At 42.1% G+C, this 9028-nt stretch overlaps 1 pseudogene across 1 annotated transcript; it reads right to left on the minus strand.

Moving 5' to 3' along the window:
* Nucleotides 1-361: 361 nt before the first annotated feature.
* LOC111548614 lies at nt 362-2047 on the minus strand (annotated as a pseudogene). The gene has a single exon (XR_002733478.1). The product of XR_002733478.1 is annotated as a phosphatidylinositol 4-phosphate 5-kinase type-1 alpha pseudogene (transcript).
* Between the last annotated feature and the right edge of the window lie 6981 nt (nt 2048-9028).

Here is a 9028-nt window from a genome sequence, read left to right on the forward strand (position 1 = left end):
AAGATGAGGGGAAAGAAAACTGCCAAGTCTAGTAATCTCATTTCCAGCATGAAGAATGGGGGTCTGAAAAAAATTCAGTTGTGGAAGCCAAGGTTAGCCAGTTGAAAATCCGTGCCACCTAACTCTGGAGTGGAGGGGATGCTGTGGTCCTCAACTGTCCGAGGCACTAATGCCCATTCATGAGGACAGAGAAGAAAAGGAGGCTCTTCTTTAGGAAGAAGATGGAGAGCCCACCTCGCTTCTTTTACACTCCTTTTTTGATGACCAAGTAGAAGAAAATTCAACATTGCTGGGGCAAAGGCTGACATCTTGGGATCACAGAGAGGCAGAATCTTTTTCCAGGTCTTCTGAGGCTTTGCGCTTAATGGGTGAACTCTGACTCTGCACGTTCAAGTTTTCCAAGGTTGTACTTGTAGTTAGCATATGCAAAGTCTCTCCAACTACAGGTGAGAAACTGGGTTCAGTAATAGGTGAGCCCTCACTGATTTCCTCCAAAGGAGGATTCTGAGGTAAAACATCAGGACGACCAAGGTGAACACCTGGCTCCACTTCTGCCTTTGTTGTCACTTGTGCCTTGTGTTCCCCAGAGACCAATGGCTGGTAAGTAATGCAGGAGTTGCCACTGGAGCCCGTATGCCAAGAGAAAGATGAGCCAGTCCCAAACTTTTTGGAAGGAGAAGGCTTCAAGGGGATCTTCTTAAATACTGCGTTGCACATGAAGTGCTGGAACCGTTCAGCATAGAAGCCTGGGTGGTGCACTGAGACAGTGTCCCCGTCATGTACCAGGGCTTTCCAAGAGTGCTCCAACTTCTTAAGAAATGTGTAAGACTGTAGAATGTCAATGATGCCAATATAAAGCAGAAGCCTTTCCCCTTTACTACTCTGAGCAGGGATGCCACCCGTATGGTCATCGGTCTCCATGGTGTCGCCCAGTCGAGCCTCTCCCTGGATGGATTCCATGGCTGTGGAGTACAGAACCTTTTGGGGGGTCAGTCTTTGAGTGTCAACTGACACTTGAAGGATGTCGCTGCTTAAGGGCTCTCGGTGTGCATCATCTATATTGTGGATTGACAGCAAGAGGCTATAGTCCATTATCTTGAAGCTCTGCAGCACCAAACAGTCACGCTGCAGGGTCTTACAGAGAGCATTGTACATGTCAGCATCCAAAAAGAGACCATCAGGGATGTCTTGTAAGAAGTCTAGGTCTTTAAATGTGGGAAAAGGCTTCTCTCGCTCTTTCTGGGAAGCCCGGCGTTTGTAGGTTGAGCCTTTGAGGTCATATTTGGTATGCATTTTGACCGATCTTGGTAAAAGATTGTTCATCACCACAATCCGAATGTTCTTGCCACCTGCCTGCACACAGTACAGTCCATAGAATTTAGGCAGCAAAGTCCGAGGGTTCTGGTTGAGGTTCAAGTAGTATCCTGGAAGCAGCTTCTGCAGAAACTCCGCCTCTTTATGTTGGACTGTCTTAATAATGAAGTCATCGTCGCTGGACACATAGAACAGGGAACCACTAGCTCCAGAGCTACAGAGTTCAATCAGCGGCTCACTGCAGAGGGAGCACAAGTAATCATCCGGCGGAATACCAAATAGCTCCCGAAAGTAGCGGAAGGCAACAGGTGCATAGGTCTTGAAACGAAAGTCGTTGTAGTGATGAGCAGGGGTCAGCTTGCTCCCTTCACTGGGGAAGAAGATACTCTCCACCACGTAGAAATCTTGCATGAGGACATCACGCTCCGGTTTGGTACTCAGGCTCCCCACAGTGTGAGTAATGCCTAACTGGATGGCACCTTTCAAGGCTGATGAGGTTGTCTTTTTGTATGTTGTCTCTCCTGAGGAATCGACACCTCGATGGCCTGTTTTCTTGATGGGCATGCCAGAGGCATAAAGCACCTCGGATGCCATGGGGCCCTTGATTCCAGACGCTGAGGACGCGGTACAGGGAGGGACTCCGGGATCAAAGGATGGAAAACCGACCGCCAACGACGGCTGGGAGGAGGCGGACGCCATCTTGGCAGCGCCCTCCCCCCCTCAGCCGCCTGGTTCTCTTTCCATCCGGCGCTTCCTGTTCTCGGAATCGAATCTTCTCCGCGTCTCTTCACAGAACCCGTGTTCGGCGGCCACCTCCCCGCCCCCGCTGGGGCCTGCCTCAGACCCGTGGAGCCGCCTACAGGACCAGGTCAGGGCCGCACCATTCGCCTGGCCTGCCATGGGGGAGAACTCCCGCCGCGCACCCCCTCCACACGTTTAACCGCTTTCCGCAGGGGAGACCTTCCCCTCACAAAGGATGAAGCTCAAGCTGGCTGCTTGGACGCTGCGTCAGGACCCAGCCACATCTGAAAAAGAAAAACAAACGAGGCATGAAAAGTCTCAGAGAAGTGAACGCCGCCTCTCTGTCCTCCCTAGCCACGGCCTGTTTATCGCCCAACCCAGCCGCTTCCATCCATCAGTTTTCTTTTTGTTTTTTTCCTTTTTTTTTTTTTTTTTTTTGAGACGGAGTTTCCCTCTTGTTGCCCAGGCTAGAGTGCTATGGCGTGATCTCAGCTCACCGCAACCTCCATCTCCCGCGTTCAAGCGATTCTCCTGCCTCAGCCTCCCAAGTAGCTGGGATTACAGACATGCGCCACCACGTCCGGCTAATTTTGTATTTTTAGTAGAGACGGGGTTTCACCATGTTGGTCAGGCTGGTCTCGAACTCCCCACCTCAGGTGATCCACCCTCCTCGGCCTCCCAAAGTGCTGGGATTACAGGCGTGAGCCACCGTGCCCAGCCGATGCATCAGTTTCTTCACTTCATCAACCCATTCCTACCTAAGCCTTTTTTTTTTTTATTTCAAGTTGCACCTAATGACTTGAATGCCCTATCATCTCGGTCCTCTAGTCTCACTTCTCTCTTAGGCTCAGAAACACACTTGAAATTCCAATTCACGTATAGAAGCTTTCTCAACAACACTTCAGTGTGTTATGGAAGAAAGAACTCAGAGCTCTAAGAAGTGTGATAACTGATTTAAGAATCTGCTTGTGCCACTAGCTGACTGTATGATCTTGGATAAGTTACTCCCCATCCCTGGGGCTCTGTTACTGCCTCTATGAAATGGGGAGGGAGGAGTTTAGGTGAATTTACATGATCCTTCCATACGCTAAAACCTATGGAATTAAGGAATAATATCTATTCCCTACCATCCTGTCAAAACCTGTGATAATGACACGCTAACAAATAATGCCGCAAATATATTCTCTAATGAGACAGAAAAATTGTACACTTAATTTATATGAAATTTATTATGTGTGCTGCTATGCCCCCAGCATACTACCATGAATGGACAAGTATTTGTGATAATAAAATATTTATAATGGGGATTTGCTTTTGTTTATGGCAGACTACTGAATTTAAACCAATCTTCCTCAGAGAACAAATTTTTAAAAAACTTGGTTGGATACATTGGAGTCCTAAGAAGTTAGTGAATAATTAGTACTGAGATCTGGGAAAAGAAAGAAGTACAGAGAGGTGAGCATTTGGGCCCACTGTTTCCTTAGGGACCTCTGCATGTTCCATTAGAGGTAGCTGAGAGTCTGATAAGCTTAGCAGAGTTTTTGACAAACTCAGTAGACTAGGGAACACAAAAATGGAGTTTGGGGTCCGATAGAGCAGTAGTCTGGCAAACTTCCCAAAACTTTGGATTGGGACCCTGAAAGGCTATATAGCATGGGAGTAAGTGTGTATAGAAATAGACCATCCCTCACAAACACCGCAATTCAGCTGTGAATCACCTCAATCCCTGGTGGGATCAAGATTGGCAATATCCCTAGATGTCTATAAAGAGCAAATTTATATTCCTCTTTGGAGAAATATATCATTGTCCTAGCCCTTAAATTCTCTCTCATTTTTTATGTGTACTGTCCAGAATTCAGGCAGTCATTGTTATATACATAAGGAGTCAAGACAATGTGACTGAATACCAAGAGAAACAATAGACAATGTAAATGGACTCACATGGGATCCTGCCATATCTCAGTAATGTCATTCTCTTATACAGATTTTAAAGTAACACTGATTAATATATTTAAAGAAATAAAAGATGAGATTGGCAACTTAAGCAGGAACTAGAAATGCTGTAAAAGAACAAAGTTCTACAACTAAAAATTATGATAACAAAAGAAAAACTCAATGGACAAGATTTATGGCAGATTAGAGACAGCTAAAGAGAGAAGGAGTGGAGTAGGAAAATCTGAAGAAAATATGTAGAATGAAGCATAGAAAAATAAAAGTTTAGAAGATACATAAAAGAGGCTGGGTGCAGTGACTCATGCCTGTAATCCCAGCACTTTGGGAGGCTGAGGTGGGTGGATCACTGAAGGTTGGAATTTGAGACCAGCCTAGCCAACATGGTGAAAACCTGTCCCCACTGAAAGTACAAAAATTAGCTAGGCGTGGTGGCAGGCACCTGTAAGCTACTTCGGAAGCTGAGGCAGGAGAATCGCTAGAACCTGGGAGGCAGAGGTTGCAGTGAGCCAAGATTGCACCATGGCACTCTAGCCTAGGCGACAGAGCAAGGTTCCATCTCAAAAAAAAAAAAAAAAAAAAAGAAAGAAAGAAAGAAAGAGAGGGAGGGAGGAGGGAGAAAATAAAGAAAATACATAAAAAAGAAAAGATAGGGAATACAGTGAAAGAACATAACATGTAGTCCTAGAAGGAAAGGAGAGAGAAAATGAGACAGAAGCAACATTTCAAGGGATAATGGCTAAGAATTTTTCAAAATTGATGAAAGACTTAAAGTCATAGTTTTAGGAATCATTGTAAACCTCAAGTAAGATAAATAAAAACTGATAGTAAAATTCTGCTGGAAGGCAAAGAGAAGATGTAAAGCAAACCAAGTGACAGGGTAGGTGAGGAGAGATTATCCTCGAAGAATGAATCATAAGACTGACAGCTAACTTCTTGACAGAAATAATAGAAGACAGTAGAATAAAGTCTTTGAATTTTGGAATTCTATCCCTAGCAAAAATAACTATCAAGAATGACAAGGAAACAAAGACATTTTCAGGTAAACAACAGCTGAGAGAATTTACCAGAAGCATCACTGTAATGAAGGGAACACCAAAGAACATTCTTGGGCAAGAGAAAAATGACTCTAATTTTTTAGAGATGAGGGAGGAAATGGAGAGCAAGAGAAATGGGGTAAATAAGTGAGTATATCCAAATGAATGTTGTTCTTCAAAAAATGATATTAATGCTATGCTTTGGAATTTAAAAACATAATTATTTAAAGTCTCAACAAAAATGAGGAGGGATCTAAACAAAATTAAAGTATTATAAAGTCGTTTGCATTTTTAAGTAAAAGTGTTAATGATGTTAGCTTCTTTTTATAAAATTAATTTTTTTTTTTTTTTTCAGTAAGAGTCTTGCTCTGTCACCCAGGCTGGAGTGCAGTGATCTGACCTCGGCTCACTGCAACCTCTGCCTCCCAGATTCAAGCGATTCTCCTGCCTCAGCCTCCCAAGTAGCTGGGATTACAGGCACACATCACCATGCCAGGCTAGTTTTTGTGTTTTCAGTAGAGATGGGTTTCACCACATTGGCCAGGCTGGTCTCAAATTCCTGGACTCAAGTGATCCACCCACCTTGACCTCCCAAAGTGCTGGGATTACAGGCATAAACCACCGTGCCTGGCCTGCATGGTGTAATTTCTATAACTAAAAAGTAGTGGAAGATAATAAAATGCCAACCTAATGGGAGAAAATTATTTTAAAATACCAACTTGATTCAAAAGAAAGCATAATGGAAGCAGGAAGGAGGTACAGGAGAAGGAACTAGAATAGGCAAGAGAAGCATGAAGCCTAGGAGGATGTAAACCCCAGTATATCAAGACATATGTTAACTACTTAGCAACTAAATGCTTTTATTAAAATATATATATATATATATATTTTTTTTATTATACTTTAAGTTCTAGGGTATATGTGCACAATGTTCAGGTTTGTTACATATGTATACATGTGCCATGTTGGTGTGCTTCACTCATTAACTCGTCATTTACATTAGGTATATCTCCTAATGCTATCCCTCCCCCCACCCCCACAATAGGACCCAGTGTGTGACGTTCCCCTTCCTATGTCCAAGTGATCTTATTGTTGAATTCCCACCTATGAATGAGAACATGTGGCATTTGGTTTTCTGTTCTTACGACAGTTTGCTGAAAATGATGGTTTCTAGCTGCATCCATGTCCCTACAAAGGACACGAACTCATCCTTTTTGATGGCTGCATAGTATTCCATGGTGTATATATGCCACATTTTCTTCATCCAGTCTGTCACTGATGGATATTTGGGTTGATTCCAAGTCTTTGCTATTGTGAATAGTGCCGCAGTAAACATACATGTGCATATGTCTTTATAACAGCATGACTTATAATCTTTGGGTATATCCCCGGTAATGGGATGGCTGAGTCAAATGGTATTTCTAGTTCTGGATCCTTGAGGAATCGCCACACTGTTTTCCACAATAGTTGAACTAGTTTACAGTCCCATCAACAGTATAAAAGTGTTCCTATTTCTCCACATCCTCTCCAGCACCTGTTGTTTCCTGATTTTTTTAATGATTGCCCTTCTAACTGGTGTGAAATGGCATCTCATTGTGGTTTTGATTTGCATTTCTCTGATGGCGACTGATGATGAACATTTTTTCATATGTCTGTTGGCTGTATGAATGTCTTCCTTTGAGAAGTGTCTGTTCATATCCTTTGGCCACTTTTTGATGGGGTTGTTTCTTCCTTGTAAATTTGATTGAGTTCTTTATAGGTTCTAGATATTAGCCCTTTGTCAGATGGGTAGATTGCAAAAATTTTCTCCCATGCTGTAGGTTGCCTGTTCACTCTGATGGTAGTTTCTTTTGCTGTGCAGAAGCTCTTTAGTTTAATTAGATCCCATTTGTCAGTTTTGGCTTCTGTTGCCATTGCTTTTGGTGTTTTAGACATGAAATTCTTGCCCATGCCTATGTCCTGAATGGTATTACCTAGGTTTTCTTCTAGGGTTTTTATGGTTTTAGGTCTAACATTTAAGTCTCTAATCCATCTTGAATTAATTTTCGTATAAGGAATAAGGAAAGGATCCAGTTTCAGCTTTCTACTTATGGCTAGCCAGTTTTCCCAGCGCCATTTATCAAATAGAGAATCCTTTCCCCATTTCTTGTTTTTCTCAGGTTTGTCAAAGATCATATGATTGTAGATGTGTGGTATTATTTCTGAGGGCTGTGTTCTGTTCCATTGGACTATATCTCTGTTTTGGTACCAGTACCATGCTGTTTTGGTTACTGTAGCCTTGTAGTATAGTTTGAAGTCAGGTAGCATGATGCCTCCAACTTTGTTCTTTTGGCTTAGGATTGTCTTGGCAATGTGGGGTCCTTTTTGGCTCCATACGAACTTTAAAGCAGTTTTTCCAATTCTGTGAAGAAAGTCATTGGTAGCTTAATGGGGATGGCATTGAATCTATAAATTACCTTGGGCAGTATGGCCATTTTCACAATGTTGATTCTTCCTATCCATGAGCATGGTATGTTCTTCCATTTGTTTGTGTCCTCTTTTATTTCACTGAGCAGTGATTTGTAGTTCTCCTTGAAGAGGTCCTTTACATCCCTTGTAAGTTGGATTCCTAGGTATTTTATTCTCTTTGAAGGTATTGTGAATGGGAGTTCATTCATGATTTGGCTCTCTGTTTGTCTACTACTGGTGTATAAGAATGCTTGTGATTTTTGCACATTGATTTTGTATCCTGAGACTTTGCTGAAGTTGCTTATAAGCTTAGTAAGATTTTGGGCTGAGACAATGGGGTTTTCTAAATATACAATCATGTCATCTGCAAACAGGGACAATTTGACTTCTTCTTTTCCTAACTGAATACCCTTGATTTCTTTCTCTTGCCTGATTGCCCTAGCCAGAACTTCCAACACTATGTTGAATAGGAGTGGTGAGAGAGGGCATCCCCGTCTTGTGCCAGTTTTCAAAGGGAGTGCTTCCAGTTTTTGCCCATTCAGTATGATATTGGCTGTGGGTTTGTCATAAATAGCTCTTATTATTTTGAGATACATTCCATCAATACCGAATTTATAGAGAGTTTTTAGCATGAAGGGCTGTTGAATTTTGTCAAAGGCCTTTTCTGCATCTATTAAGATAATCATGTGGTTTTTGTCTTTGGTTCTGTTTATATGCTGGATTACGTTTATTGATTTGCATATGTTGAACCAGCCTTGCACCCCAGGGATGAAGCCCACTTGATCATGGTGGATAAGCTTTTTGATGTGCTGCTGGATTCGGTTTGCCAGTATTTTATTGAGGATTTTTGCATCGATGTTCATCAGGGATATTGGTCTAAAGTTCTCTTTTTTTGTTGTATCTCTGTCAGGCTTTGGTATCAGGATGATGTTGGCCTCATAAAATGAGTTAGGGAGGATTCCCTCTTTTTCTATTGATTGGAATCGTTTCAGAAGGAATGGTACCAACTCCTCCTGTACCTCTGGTAGAATTCGGCTGTGAATCCATCTGGTCCTGGACTTTTTTTGGTTGGTAGGCTATTAATTATTGCCTCAATTTCAGAGCCTGCTATTGGTCTATTCAGGGATTCAATTTCTTCCTGGTTTAGTCTTGGGAGAGTGTAAGTGTCCAGGAAATTATCCATTTCTTCTAGATTTTCTAGTTTATTTGCATAGAGGTTTTTATAGTATTCTCTGATGTAGTTTGTATTTCAGTGGGGTCGGTGGTGATACCCCTTTTTCATTTATTATTGTGTCTATTTGATTCTTCTCTCTTTTCTTCTTTATTAGTTATTAGTCTTGCTAGCGGTCTATCAATTTTGTTGATCTTTTCAAAAAACCAGCTCCTGGATTCTTTGATATTTTGGAGGGTTTTTTTGTGTCTATCTCCTTCAGTTCTGCTCTGATCTTAGTTATTTCTTGCCTTCTGCTAGCTTTTGAATGTGTTTGCTCTTGCTTCTCTAGTTCTTTTAATTGTGATGTTAGAGTGTCAATTTTAGA

This window comes from Piliocolobus tephrosceles, chromosome 5 (assembly GCF_002776525.5).
Source record: "Piliocolobus tephrosceles isolate RC106 chromosome 5, ASM277652v3, whole genome shotgun sequence".
In the NCBI taxonomy this organism is placed as follows: Eukaryota; Metazoa; Chordata; class Mammalia; order Primates; family Cercopithecidae; genus Piliocolobus; species Piliocolobus tephrosceles.